This window comes from Bufo bufo, chromosome 5 (genome assembly GCF_905171765.1).
Source record: "Bufo bufo chromosome 5, aBufBuf1.1, whole genome shotgun sequence".
Classification (NCBI taxonomy): Eukaryota; Metazoa; Chordata; class Amphibia; order Anura; family Bufonidae; genus Bufo; species Bufo bufo.
In genome coordinates, this window is record NC_053393.1 from 396,678,336 (window position 1) to 396,693,684 (window position 15,349).

Consider the following 15,349-nt stretch of genomic DNA (forward strand, 5'->3'; position numbering starts at 1 on the left):
CAGCAGGTGGGCAGGAGAGCAGGAATTCATGAATAACCAGAACTCTTCTCAGGTGGCCGTGACTCTTTTCCAGGCCCAGTCTGCAATGATTGTGATGTTGGTTATTGACAGCAACTTACTTTTAACTTTTAAATGACAGACCGCTGAAATCAGCTCACCTGTCTCTACTTTATGCTGCCTTTAGTATGGGCAGCATAAAGTTGATGACAGGTTCCCTTTAAGCACGACCTGCGCTGACGTCACCAACCACATGGTGAGCGCGATTACATCATCAAAGGTCCTTTTGCAGGTCCTGAAAGAAGAAGAAAGAAGACGATGGCGGCTGCGCGATCAAGTGGATAGGGTGAGTTTTTAACCCCTCAATCAGCATTTTAGTAAGCATTCTGTATTAAGAATGCTATTATTTTCCCTTATAACCATTACGATTTTCACGAAGCCCTATTCATTTCTATGGGGCCTGCGTTGTGTGAAAAACGCAGAATATAGAACATGCTGCGTTTTCACGCAACGCACAAGTGATGCGTGAAAATCACCGCTCATCTGCACAGCCCCGTTGAAGTAAATTGGTCCGGATTCAGTTCGGGTGCAATGCGTTCACCTCCCACATCGCACCCGCGTTGAAAACTCGCTCGTGTGAAAGGGGCTTAACAGTAAGATAAGAATGTCAGAGATCTGAGATAAGGAACTGCCTGATGGGAAACAGTAAAAATACAGTTTATGCTACTAAAGATCTCAAGGCTGTACAGTGATAGGGGCTCACATTTTTTAATAAAGACCAATTGAAAAAAATGATTTTTACTAAAAAACTATGGTTGTACTTATATTTTAATATTTGAAAAAAAGAAATAAAAAACTTAGAAAAAATGTCTTTCCTTTGCCACAGTTTGACATCCTTAACATTTTTATATTTACGTATATATGTTGCTAGGGTGATCTATATTTTTATTTTTTTTTAAATTGGGGCTTGTATGAATTTTTGATCACTTTCATTTTTTGGGAAGTTGAAGTGACCAAAACAATGGCGATTTGACCATTTTAATTTCATTTTCATTATGTCTTTCACCATATGGGCTAAGTATTTTCAATAGTGCAATGCCAATGATCTTAGATTTTTTATTTTATTTGTTTTTAGTTCCCCTAGGGGACTTCAACTTGCAGCCATGAGATCACATATACCATAGACTGTAATGGTTTACCATTGCAGTCTATTGGACAATGCGTGCCTAATAAATACTTGGTAGGAACTTAACTATTTTAGGCCTCTGAGCCTTCAGAAGGCCTCAGGCTGCCATAGCAACTAAACAGCTCCCATGATCTCATTGCAGGGGGGAGGCTGTTGGGTCACCAGAAGTGCCCCTCTCTTGGTAAATAACTGCTCAGTTGCCATGGTCGCAATTGACAATTTTCTTAGTCTCATGGAGTTAAATGGAGTTGCAATATGCATGCTTGATCAATGACTCAGGACTAAGGTTCCATAATCTAGTGATCGGTGGGATTCAAGTGGTCACACCCACACTGATCTAATATTTATTATCTATTCAGTGCATAGGTGACACATGTTTTCCACTGGAATACTCCTTTGAATAAACGTGCATGCTGTTCAGCCAATAGCTGACAATTGCTTGTCTACAGATATTGTAATAATTGATGAAATATTAGTGACCTAATATGTGATTATCTCAATAGTTTTCTCTTGCAGTGATAATGTAAAATCCCATGATGCCACTAATATCAGCAGGGACTAGTGCATAAGCCACCTAGTCATCTTTATAAAGAAATACTCTTGCTAGTAATATCCTTTAACCAAATATTGTTTTATTTTTCAGGTGATTCAGTTTTTCCAGTTTGGCTGGTTAAGGGGTTGGTGACATCATGACTTCTCACGAAAGGCAAGAAGATGCTTAAAGACTTCTGCATATAGAAACTCCGGTAAGTAATATTTTGAGTTGAATGGTTCAGAATCTGAGTTTTCCATTTGTACTAGATTTACTTTAATTTTGTCAGTAATTCTTAAGAGTTATGCTTAAGTGTAATTTGAAGTTCTACATCTAAAGACAAATATGACAAGAAAAGTAAGACAAATATTGATTATGCCAGGGTTGGACCATAATATTTTGTCCAATTCTCTGCCATTGCATCCGTCGCTGCTGAGAGCAGGCCATGTTTCAAAGTTAGCTCTGCCATATGTGCTTATTGACTCTAGTATGCTATCTGATGTTAGCCCAGTGGTCCATGCTGGCGCCGCTGCCCCTAAACGCACGGGCTCCCTTTTTCCCTCCTGCTGCCATGCACCATACTAACAAGCTCGGGCCGCAGCTAGCTTAACTGTTGCATCTGTGCTCCATGCCAGAGTTTACCTCCTGCTTTAGACCTGAACTGTTTGTTAGGGCTTGCATGAGTGTGTCTCTCCTCACTTCTGAGGCAGCATGTACAAGCCCTCTGTCTTACCAGCCTATGGCTTGATTGCAGGAAGTATTTAAAGGCGCTTCCTACCCCAGGAAGATACCTGAGCAACTCATGGTCACTAGCTTGTCTAGTTCCTGGTGTGAAGGTGTTTTTGAAGTTCTGCTTTGCTGTGTATAGGACCCTGCTTTGCAATTATCGGATTTTGCTTGTTTGCCGCCTGCCCCTTACCTTGGACTTAATTTACAGACCTTGCTTGTATTGCTGCCTGCCCTGACTTCGGACTTCCTGAATACGTCCTTCCCCACGGTGCTTGCACCAGTATCTCTGACCCCCTGGTCAGCTGCCACTGACTCAGGGACTGCTCTGGAGTGGCACCTGTCAACTACCCTAACGGCCCAAGCCTATCCTCACCATGAGAGGCTCTAGTGAAGACCAGGTAGTTGCTTAGTTACGCCCCTCCAGGGCATAGCTAGTCAGTGGTGCAGTGAGTCCACACCCGCTTGCATAACATCTGACCCATCCAATTCAGCAACTAAACAGTCCTTAACTTTTTTGAGTACTGAGCTCAATGGCTAGTTTTGGACCCCTCTCCACTGCTATTTGCCTGAGCAGTTAGGTTCGTTAGTTTCTGTGGTGCTTGGATTCATCTGGATTGCCTTTGACCTTGTCTGTTTGGAATATTTTATTGCCTGAATTTGACTATGAAGTTCGGCTCATGATTTTGCTAATACATACTGGTTTTCTCTCACACCTTTTTTCTCAACCCAGAGGATCCACTATTCAGGTAGGCCTTGTGTAAAGTGATAAACATGAAGGGGGAAATTCATTATTCCCCCTACACCATTTTGCGACTTTTCAATGTAATTGCAACTGTGACTTTTCTAATAGCGATTAGCATTTTACACTTTCCTCGCCAATTTTTAAAAAGGGAAGTGGTAAGGATGCAGTGTTAGTAAAGGCCGTTGGCTCCGGCTAATTCATCATTATTTACGCCAGAAACTAGGAGCAAATAATGACTGAAATCTATGGCAGCTTCAAATTGCTGTAGATTTCATTCCTACACATTTTTCAGATGATTGGCGATACATTTATCCAGAACAATTATCGGGTTTGAGTGTTAATTAACAATAATTTTCCAGACAATCAGGTGATGTAAATGGGGCTTAACTCCTGCTGAAGAGATCTCATATGATTGACAGGTACAGTTTTTCAGTAGGCAAGTGAGGATGACTGCCAAAAATATCATATAGGAATTGTCCATTATTGCCATATCTTGGTGATATAATAAGTCAATATGTTGACAATACAGGTATATCACCTAAGGTAAACTTATCCATAGGAAATCTCCTCAGGATAAGTCATCAATATCTGGAAGCCATGCTGACATGGAGCACAGTGCAGATTGCTGTGCTGTGGTAGCATAATGGAGAGGACTCCTGTGCGCATGAACAGCAGACCTGACCATGTATTTCAGTGAAGCTTTAAACTCTGAAATGAGGAAACAAGGGGCAGTAGGAAAATAAAAAGCAGCAACTTGGATGCCCTATCTGCAGTACTCATCTTTTGCTACAAATCATGGTCCAAAGTCCCTTTATGGGTTAAAAAAAGAAAGTTCTATTTCCATCTCTCCACTTTTTTTTCATTTTCCTTGCAGATTGTGTTTATTTATTTGCAAAACTGTCATATTAAGCTTTCTAATTGTGTGAGATATTAAAAGCTAATTGTCTCTTTGTGACTAGGAAGCTCTGATGAGGATTGTTTTCTCCATGCACATCTTGTACTGTAATTTTCATTTTTTGGATTGAGTTTTGGTTCGTACTGTTTATGTCCTTGTAACCTCCTCTGCTTTGCTTGTGCCAAGTATTTTAGCTAATAATAGAAGCAACTTGTCTTCTTTTTCAGAGAGCTGTAATGTATAATTCATGCAAGCATTTTATTTTGGGGCTTTGAAGCTTTTGAAACTTGTTACTAGTAACTGCTTTAATTAAGGATACCTCAAAAACTCTTATTATTAATAATGCATCACTAATGCTCCCTCATATAGATTGATATTCTATATAACTTAAAAGAGTTTCTTTTTCTGGTTAATGATATTGATGACTTATACGGTCATCAATACCAGATCTGTAGGGGTTCGACATCTGGCACCCACACTGATCAACTGTTCCCTGCAACTTCTGGAGCCAGGATTAGCACTTTTAGTGGGTTGGGAAGCACAACTGTTGTAGTGGCCATGCTGGTTACTACAACTTTGCTCCCATTCACTTAGACTTCTGGCTCCATTTAAAGTGCTAGCTCCAGTGCTGGTGGCTGCAAGGACTGATGACCTATCCTACAATCATCAATATCAGTAGCTCTTCAACAGTCTTAAGGGATTACTGTTTTGGTGTCTTCCTTAACTCCTTAATGACCAGGCATGAAAAGGCCTTAAAGACCAGAAACATGTGGCTGTTTTAGGCCTTGTTTTATGCAGGAGAAATGATATATTTTTTGGCATTGTTCAGGGATGCATATAAGTTAAAGTACAATTTATAAAACAATTTTGCTGCATAAATATAGAAAAAAAAAACATTTTTGGCATTGTTTTTGTTGTTTATTCTTTATGCCATTCACCTTTCACACTAAATAACCTGGTAATTAAATTCTTCAGGTTATGATGGTCTTTGGATACCTAATAGGTGTATTTTTTTAATTTTTATTTAATGTGTGCATGTATTTTACACTAAATGGTGGCGATATTTTTTGTGTATAACATTTTTAAAATCCCATTATGAGATTACTGTTTTATAACTTAATTTCATGTTTATAATGTATTAGCATGCTCCTGTATGCTAATACTGTAGATTATACTCAGTATGACATAGGCTACTGTTAGGGCTACTCTAGTGTGCCCCAACAGCAGGCTTACAGTGCAGACACCCCTGGGGTCCTGGAGCACTCCAGCAGCCACTTTAAGGGATTGTCTCATTTGTCTCATGTAGACAAAGTTAATACTGGTGAAGGGAGAGTCTCCCGAAACGTGTTTAAGAAGCCTATAGAGGATTCTCACAACACTAACTACGGTGTACCATCTTAATTATACCAAAAGGAGCGCTCTGAAAAGACATTGAAAAGATCGCGATCACGTGACCACCCGAGTCACACTACAAACGCGCGAACCACGCCCCCGGCGCCCCAGGCAACACGAGGTACGACGAAGACTACACCAAATCCTGTTGGACTCCGCAAATTCTCCCAGGAACAGCCGACCGTCATTGGAGGATCTGTCACAACAGCGCCGGTTGGTGGGTAAGTGATCTCTGCAGCCAGAGACAATGCGGGACGCCGCATTGAGGCACAGAGCATCTTTTCTTCCCACAGTACCGTACAATAATACAGCTATTTGTACTACATATATACTGTTCCTTACACCTCAAAGTCTTAGTTCAAAGAAGATCATTCCTGGTCCAATACAAGACCATAGACTATCACCGAATATCTTCATTCGATTTATGAAAAACTATCCCACAAACAGGAGCATTATTATAAAAGGCGCATCATCCATTGCATCCAATCTTTTACCTAGTGGCTATTATCCATTTTGTTTTATTTTTTTTACTTTTTATTGTTTATTTTTACTCTAAAGGACTTTTTCATTGACTCTCATCTTTGGACTATTGATCCTATTTATCTAATATTTTACTACCAACATTTATATACTTTTTAATATATATATTTTTTAAATTATTCTATCATTACAACAATATTTAAATACTATAAATAAACTAAAATAGATTGACCCATATAAGAGTGTGCCTGCTTATCTCTTTTCTTCTCAATCTCCACTACTCTGACTGGGTGAGTCAGATTTAGCAGCTCCTGCACCTCTATCATTTGCTTGAAAAGTAGAGCCGTCTACCCCACTTATCCCTTTGAAATTTTAAAATGTTTGCAAATTTATTAAAAAAGAAAAACTGCCATTTTGTCTGGACATAAATATTCAAACCTTTTGCTATGACACATAAAATGTAGGTCTCAGGGCTGATAATGCATATCAGAGCAAAAACCAAGCCACAGGGAGGAAAAAAATGCCTGTAGCGCCCAGAGACATGGAAGAAGTTTGGAACAACCAGGACTTACTCTAGAGCTGGCTGCCTCACCAAAATATGTATTTTGGAAGGAAGGGGGTCTTAGTACAAAGTGACCAGGAACTCAAACATCCTGTGTACAGATGGGAGAAGCTTAGAAAAGGTCAAATATCACTGCATCATTCCACTAATCTGGGGGACTGGGGTGCCTAGGGCCCACCAGTAAAATATATTTTGGGGGCCCACCGTACTGATACATTCAAATATTACCTGCTCACACAGCAGCAAGATGCAACAAGATGATTGAAAATGGGGGTCCCTGCAGCATCTTTGAGAAGGTAGATCCTGGGGAAAAGAGTATACTGGCGAGCTTTCCTCTATACCTAGAAGTCCTCTCAGCTCTGATCAGGTCTATAATAATAAATGGGGAGTTTCTTTAAAGGGGTTCTGCACTTTGTTTAAAGTGATGATCTATTCTCTGGATAGCTGTTAGAGTAGGCAGCGGCGCTCCAGTAGCGCTGCGGCCTTCTCACTGTTTACTGCAGGCCCAGTGACATCACGACTAGTATCACTGGCCTGGGCGGGTCTAAGCTCCATTCAGGTGAACAGAGCTTAGCCCCGCCCAGGCCAGTGATACTAGTTGTGATGTCACTGGGCCTGCGGTAAACAGTGAGAAGGCCGCGGCGCTGCTGGAGCACCGCTGCCTTCTCAAACAGCTGATCGGCGGGGGTCCCGGGTGTCGGACACCTGCCGATCAAATGCTGATGATCTATCCAGAGGATAGATCATCACTTTAAACAAAGTGCAGAACCCCTTTAATAATCTTTCAAGTTTTTTTATATGAACATAGGCTAGTGGAGGTGCTGTACATTGAATATATGTATGTAGTGCAGTAAGTCTACTGTGTTATGTGCATTGGGTAGGTGGCTAAGGGCTGATAGGCTGCAAGGACAAAAGGAGAGCTATAGATCTTCTGTGCATGTTATCAATCCCCCCATCAATCACATACTTGCTATCTGATGTCACTGAAGAAGATGAGCACAAATACCTTTGCCACTCACAGATGTGATATTAGATCTTTTTCCACAATAGTCTAATATTTTTGACTCATTTGTTTGATTTATATTAGTTATATTTATCTACTTTTAGGAATTATATGAAAATCTGATGTAGTTTTAGGTCAAATTTATGCAGAAATATAGAAAATTCTGAAGGGTTCCAAACTTTACATTTTATCAATGTTGCTATCCTGTCCATATTAATTCTTTAGAGCACAATATGCAGACCGCTTCTCTAGCAATATGTTACAAGCTACGTTAATACCAATAACAATTATCACTAGAGAGGAATACTTATTATATTTCTGACATATGGAAAAGATTTCAGTCAGTCAGAAAAGACATTCTCACAGCTGATATTCATGGAGAAAATGTGGTTTAATGCTCCTTTGCAATAGTGTCCTTTAATTTTAAGGGGCACTGGATAATTATCTGTAAGGCCTCTTGCACACGACGGTGTGTCCCCTGTGGCCGTATTGCGGTGGGTCCGCAATACACGGGACACCGGCCGCATGCATTCCGCATCACGGATGAGGACCAATTCACTTGAATGAGTCCGCAAATCCGGGGATACGGTGCGGAACAGAACAGAACCACAGAACGGAAGCACTACGGAGTGCTTTCATGGGGTTCCGTTCCGTGCTTTCGTTCTACAAAAAGATAGAACTTGTCCTATCTTTTTGCGGAACGGACGGATTGCGGACCAGGTCGCAATCCACATGCGGCTGGCCCACGGTCGGTGCCCGTGCATTGCCTAAGTAATAACATAGACTCCTATTCACCCCCCCCCAGCAAAGAGGCTGTCACTAACAGAAGCATAACTTATAGCTTAGGGGCCACAGTACAATGCCATTAGCAGGGCTGCCCACCTATCATGCTTCATTTACTGCACAAGCAACCTCACATGGGGAAGAGGAACCTTCAGGGTCCCCTCTGGAACTAAGGTAAGTAAGTTGATGCTATTGCTTTATAAAGATATACTGTTAATGTTTTACCCTAATAGGCATACGCAAGTATCTAACTTCCTAGCTGATGGAGACGTACAATGAATATGTCTATATTTAACTTACTCGTGGGGTCAGCGGATGAGACATAATTTTAAACTGTGGACTGCATGTATTAAAGCAAATGGCATATGTGAGATTAAAATTCCAAGTTGTGAAGGTCATTGAAGAATTACTGAGAATAGTTTGATCCTTAGAGTGCTGAGATCACAGATATGTAATATGATTTATCTAGTATTCCCTTGGAGCGATATAATTCGTTCCTCTGAGGTACAGGTAGGAGGCACTTTGTCATGTGGTCTAGTAGACAATGTATCAGTGTGAACAATATGTTTACTGACCTCAGGTGTCATGATCCAAAAGATTCTTCGACAATTCTGTGTTCAGTGAGAAGAAAAGTAATCAGGATTTTCTGCTTGAATATGTTAAACTTTTACTGTCAATTCCTTAACTATTAAAACATGTTATCTGATATTTTTATCGTGGGGTGGTAAGTAGTAGAAAGATCATATAAAATATAACTGTTAAATATGGAATTTGGCAAGAATAAGGAATAATTCTGCATTAGTTGCTCAGACTTGTATAAAAACGGTATGCATTATCTATCTAGAAATTTTAGGGGGTTATGTCCCCTTCCTTTTGAGCATCCCGCTCCACTGGACTAAGCCACTGCTTCTACAGTTTAGTACAAAAGTTTTTGTGAAAGCAACAGTATGGTCTTGCTCAGCCAATAGCATGAGTAGAAAGCAGAATTAGTATAAGCATCACTTTCTAACGGGAATTTAAAGGGGTTCTGCCTGCTTTAATAAATGGAAGATTCATACTTACCTACTCCCTGCCGGTACCCTGTGATGTCTTCCCTATGTCTATGTTCCAGTCCCCTCACTGTGTTTACCTCAGTTGAAGCATGGGGATAGTCACATGCTCCGCTGAAGCCATAGACTGACTTCAGCGGTGACGTGCCCACATGCAGCACACCACCGCTGAAGTCAGTAATTTGCTGCAATGGAGCATGTGACCATGCCCATGCTTCAGCGGATGGACATGGACAATGCGGGAAACAGCTCAGAGTATCGGAGCCGCAGAGGGCAGGTAAGTATAAATCTTCTGTTACAGAGGCAGGCTGGGGGCTCTTGCAAAACAATAATTATTCCCAGAGAACCCCTCCAAGGTGGCCATACACATTAGATATGTTACACAGTGGGTGTGGAACCATTGTGTTCACTGAACAGATTTAACTTGGGGTTACTCCTAACTGTGTTATCCTGGTAGTCCCCTGTTTTCACAATTTAACCCCTGTACAAGAATCTGGACTTTGCTATAATGATTTTACTAGTACGATACCTCTAGTAGTCTCTGGTATCTGCTAACCCATGGAGGTCAAAAGACACCACGGTGTGGAGCACTAATCAGGTAGAACCGTAGTCAGGGAAAAGCTAAGGTCAGGGCATGCAGAGTATATGCAATCCAGTAAATAGTCTGAGGTCAGGATGGGCAGCTCAGAGTCAAAATGGAGATCAGACAGAGGTCACAGGGTCAAATCCAGAAAATAGGCATAAGTTAGTACACAGGCAGACAACTGAAGCTATGGCACGTTTACATGGAACTAGCAAGCTAGACAACCTATTAGTCAGACACCCTACCAAAGGGGAAGGTGCCTTAAGTATCCCAATTTGGCTAGCCATTGGCTGGTGTGAATTAGGGTGTGCATGTGCTATCCCTTTAAGAGCCAGAGGGAGCACACATGACCTATGAGCAGAGGAAAAAGGCCTTGAAGGCAAGAACCAGGCTGTGGCCTGCAGCAACTAACAAACAGGCAACTCCGGTGGCTGGGCGAGCCACTAGTGGGCAGAGAAAGACTAGTGAGACATTGCACATGTGCTGCCCAGGAGAATGGAGCCTTGGTAGGCACAGTCTGCAAATATAACAAAATAGAATTTAGTTGAAATTCAACAGCAGTTAATCATGTGGTTAACGATCATTTTGCAGACACGGCCATACACATTTTAGTCCATATTGGCCGTTACACTTACTCAAACTTGCCATAAAATGTTTAATGAAACTGGTGAAGGATGAAAGATCTTTCTGAGAACATTCTTTGAATGAAAGATCTTTCAACCAACTATCAGAAGAAAATTTCAAACATGGCCGACTTATTTTCAGGCAATAATGGTTTGACATCGTCTGTTTTGGTCAACTTTAATAAGTGTGGCCTTTAAACAGGAGCTTGGGGCACTACAATACAGGTTCATGAACGCTCACTGCCTGGTTTTATTTATGGTATCTATTGAGAAGAAGGGATGCAAATGAGGTCTTAGCAAGTCTTAGCAAGCTCTGCCTCTGATGCCATCAGATGTAAGGCAGCTATCCAAGTCAGTGTTTGACCCTTTAAAAAGGCATTGAGACATAACTTGGATAATAAATAAGCCAGCATCTCATCTGCAAATGGCTGTTTCCGGGTCCTGGCTTAACTGGGTAACAGGCCTAGGTCAGGATTTTGGGGGGTTCCTTGAGGGGTCCCACTGGGGTGAATGGACCTGTGGCCGTGCGCTCTCTATTTATTTCTATGAGACTTCTGAAAATAGCCTAGCGCACTCGCTCGGCTAATTTTGGAACTTCCATAGAAGTCATTGGAGCACATGCCAGCCATGGTGCACTCTGGTTAACTTTGGAGACCCCATTTTAGAGATAGGTGAGTACCCCAGAGGTGGTACATGCTCCTATCTGAAATTGGTGACATCCTAGCGATATACCACTAATGCCTGAGGTGACACAACCCCATTTAACAGCAGCAATGTTCATTGTAACTAGTTAACTTCAATTATGCATTGGCTCAGTGGTTCGTTATAATCGGTGCTTGCTAGTATATGGGGAAAAACATCTGATTTACATAAAAACTGGAATATTTCAAAATAATTTTAATTATGAATTTCAACAAACAGCCTGAAGCTTTATTTAATTTTAATGCTTTAAAGACATTATTATCTATCTAGACATAACCTTCTCTATTAGCAAATTATATAGCTTTGCAACAGATGTTAAACTTCGCCTGCAGTGTGATACTATAAAAGGACGTCGCATAACCATTTATAAATTAGCCAATTTACTTCTGTAGCTCTTTTAATATTCAAGACTGATTTGCTTACAACTAATGACAGACTCTGATTTCTCTTCCAGGAATGCTGTACTTTTTTCCTGGGTGTAGATAAATTCATCACGATAGCTTAGTGCGTTTACAAAATTGTCCTTTAAGAGATTTCCCCAAATATTCATGTCCTTGTTTATGGTGCTTAGGATGTTCGCAATTCATATGTAGGTTAATAATTCAGAGGCTGCTTCACTATGGATGTCAGCTATGCCACGGGAGATTGAAGCAAATACAAGTTGTCCCCTGCAGTGCTGGACATATTTGGAATGTGCAGGGGTGCGGACAGGGAAAATGAGTTTTAGTGTTGTGCACATCAATTTGTATTACAATTTTTTATTTGATCTTTAAAACAGATTCTTTTTTATAACATTATGAATATATTTAAATAGCTAAAAATCAGATGTCTCTTTGGTTCAGATCATAGCTTTGACACGATGAATGACGTAATCCTTGAATATAAATATTGCTTGTATTATTTTCTTAGTGTAAAAAACAAATCTGTCAAAAAATATTTTAGAATGGGGATAGTTTACTCTGCTAATTTTTCCTATTTCAGTCTTGTTAAAAATGTGGGCTGGAAGGTATGCCAATTTTATTATGACACATGCCTCTTAATAAATTTGGCACATCTTATGGCCTTCCATGATCCAGAAACTAAAATATACCCCAGCTAGAAGTGGGCAAAGTTTTTAGCTGTCTCTGGCGTAAATTATAATAAATCTGATGAGCCATTGGAGGTTCTGCCCCTCCAGCTGAGCCCACCGAAAAACTTAATATCCCCTTCTCAGTTATTACAGTTAAAGATGTTTTCTGGTTACTAGATATTGAATGATTACCTATCCTCAGGATAGTTCATATATATCAGATCGGTTGGGGTCCATGACCTGGCACCCCCACTGATCTGTTGTATTCCATAGACATCATTGACAGAAAAAACACAATGGAGGGAGCCAGAGACATACGGTATGCTGTGTAGTAGTACACTGTGTAGAGGCAGTGCTGGCATACTGCAGCTCACCTCCTATTTAATCGAATGGGACATGAGCTGCATTATATTGGAATGGCCACTACACAGTGGCCTTATACTTCTTGCTTCGTCCACTGTTTTGTTTCCAGGGATGATTGCCGACAAAAACAGCCAACCGATGGGGATGCTGGGTGTCAGAGCCCACTGATCTGATAGTGATGATCTGAAGATAGGTCATCAATATCTAGAAATGGAGAACCCCTTTAAATAATATTCTTGATACCTGCTGTCACCACTAGAGGAAGGTTAGAAGCTTACTGTGTTATCATTGTTTTATGCAGTAAGTTCTTTGGCTCCACTTAGCGGCGGATGCAGATAATCTGAATTTCACATTTTTGCTTGCATTTAACTGTAAAAAGATCTGTGATCACAAAAAAGCAAAATAAACCACTGGGAATACTGGCGTATTAAATAAATAGCAGTAATGCAGAGCACATGACAGTTGAAGGACCAATGATGTAATCGTTACAGGTTTCCAAAGAAGCTATCAAATTCAGAATTTTCCTTCCTACATTTGGATCCTGACAAACATAGTGCTCATTCTGAGTGCTGTATTTAACCTTTTTTGTGACGGAGGGCTGATCATGTCAGTTTGCTGTCATTTCAGGAGAATTGGGCTGAGACAGCATCCTGATCTCTTTATTGGTTATACAGGGTGATCTGCCATTAAATGGGTTATCCAGGAATTTGATGTTGCTGCAAATCAGCTGTTTGAACAGACTTCGGTGAGTGCTGCGGTCTCTTTACTGACCAGCTGTTTGAGAAGGCATCGGTGCTCCTGTTTTCACCTCGGCGGAGCCCATACATTTGAATGCTGTACAGAGACGGATCTCTGTACAGCATTCGAACAAAGTTTTAACCAAAGTGACTTTGGATCTATGATCCGAAGCTATCTTTACTCAACACTATTGATGACCTATCCTGAGGATAGGCTATAAAAATCAAATTCCCAAATAGCCCCTTTAAAGTAGATCACTGTTACTTACATTGTTGCTGCATGGGGTATGGGCATATAAGATAAGTTGTATCTTGTAGAGGATAGAATATTGACCAGCTTTCTAATATACATCTATTTAAAATTTTGCTCGCAGACCATTATTATATCCATAACATAGAATCTGCCTAAAAAAACATGGTATGGATCATGTCACTCATCTAAAATGTATCCATACTAGAGGTGTATAGAGCTAAACATGGCATCAGTCTTGTGAACCATCATGTGACCCTCACACGTATCATGCGACCTGGCTTTCAGTTAACTGCCCAGTTGTATAATAGCTGAATAGTTGTGTATTATGGAGCAGAACATGTACAGTATATACAATACTAGCAGAAGGACCCGGCTTCACGGGGTATATTTCATCTATTTCATTTCATGTTTCCGTGTGTCGTAAAAATATATCGACAATTTCCCCCATTACAGTGACCTCTACAGTACCCTCCCCTTTAACAATGACCTCCACAGTGCCCGCCCCTTTAACAATGACTTTCACAGTGCCCGCCACTTTAACAGTGACCTCCACAGTGCCTGCCCCTTTAACAGTGACCGCCCCTTTAGCATTGACCACCCCTTTAACAGTGACCTCCACAGTGCCCGCCCCTTTAACAGAGACCTCCACAGTGACCGCCCCTTTAACTGTGACTTTCAATGTGACCGCCCCTTTAACAGTGACTTTCACAATGACCGCCCCTTTAACAGTGGCCGCCCTTTAACTGTGACTTTCACAGTGACCGCCCCTTTAACAGTGACTTTCACAGGGACTGCCCCTTTAGCAGTGACTTTCACAGTGGCCGCCCCTTTAACAGTGACTTTCACAGTGGCAACCCCTTTAACAGTGACTTTCACAGTGACTGCCCCTTTAACAGTGACTTTCAGAGTGACCGCCCCTTTAACAGTGACTTTCACAGTGACCGCCCCTTTAACAGTGACTTTCACAGTGACTGCCCCTTTAACAGTAACCGCCCCTTTAACAGTGACTTTCTCAGTGCCCGCCCATTTAACAGTGACTTTTACAGTGACCGCCCCTTGCCCATTTAACAGTAACTTTTACAGTGACCGCCCCTTTAACACTGACTTTTACAGTGCCCGCCCCTTTAACAGGGACCTTTATAGCGCCCGCCCCTTTGATAACAGTGACCTCCACAGTGCCCGCCCATTTAATAACCGTGACCTCCACAGTGCCCGCCCCTTTAATAGCAGTGACCTCCACTGTGCCAGCTCCTTTAAAAACAGTGACCTCCACAGTGCCCGCCCCTTTAAGCAGTAAGGAAAAATGGCTGGGTTGCTATAGAAAACTGGAGTAAAACTGTGTTTATGGCAGTTGGGATTTGAAAAGAAAGACTTGCAGGCTTGTATTGGCTAATGTGGGTAATTTTTGGGGAATATCTCAGGAACAGTACATCCTAGAGAGCTGAGACCCAGTCTAAAACCTTCCCGGACACCTGATGTACCTGTGTGCCAAATTTGGTGAAGACTGGTCCAGTCGTTTGGTCGCGCATAAAGAACAAACAGACAGACAGACAGAAACTTATTTTTATATATATAAGAGATTACTACCTGCAGCAGCGTCTCATCACGTCTGTCAGGGTCTTTGTAGAAGCTGATCTGTGTGTGTTTTTTTTTTTTAACACTAAACTTT

At 41.2% G+C, this 15,349-nt stretch overlaps 1 long non-coding RNA gene across 1 annotated transcript in view; it reads left to right on the forward strand.

The window, feature by feature from the left end:
* LOC121002122 overlaps positions 1–15,349 on the forward strand; it is a 309,140-nt gene that overhangs the window by 246,801 nt on the left and 46,990 nt on the right. The window contains exon 3 of the long non-coding RNA XR_005779224.1: positions 1,827–1,929. This is a non-coding gene — a long non-coding RNA (uncharacterized LOC121002122). The remainder of the gene's footprint in view (positions 1–1,826; positions 1,930–15,349) is intronic.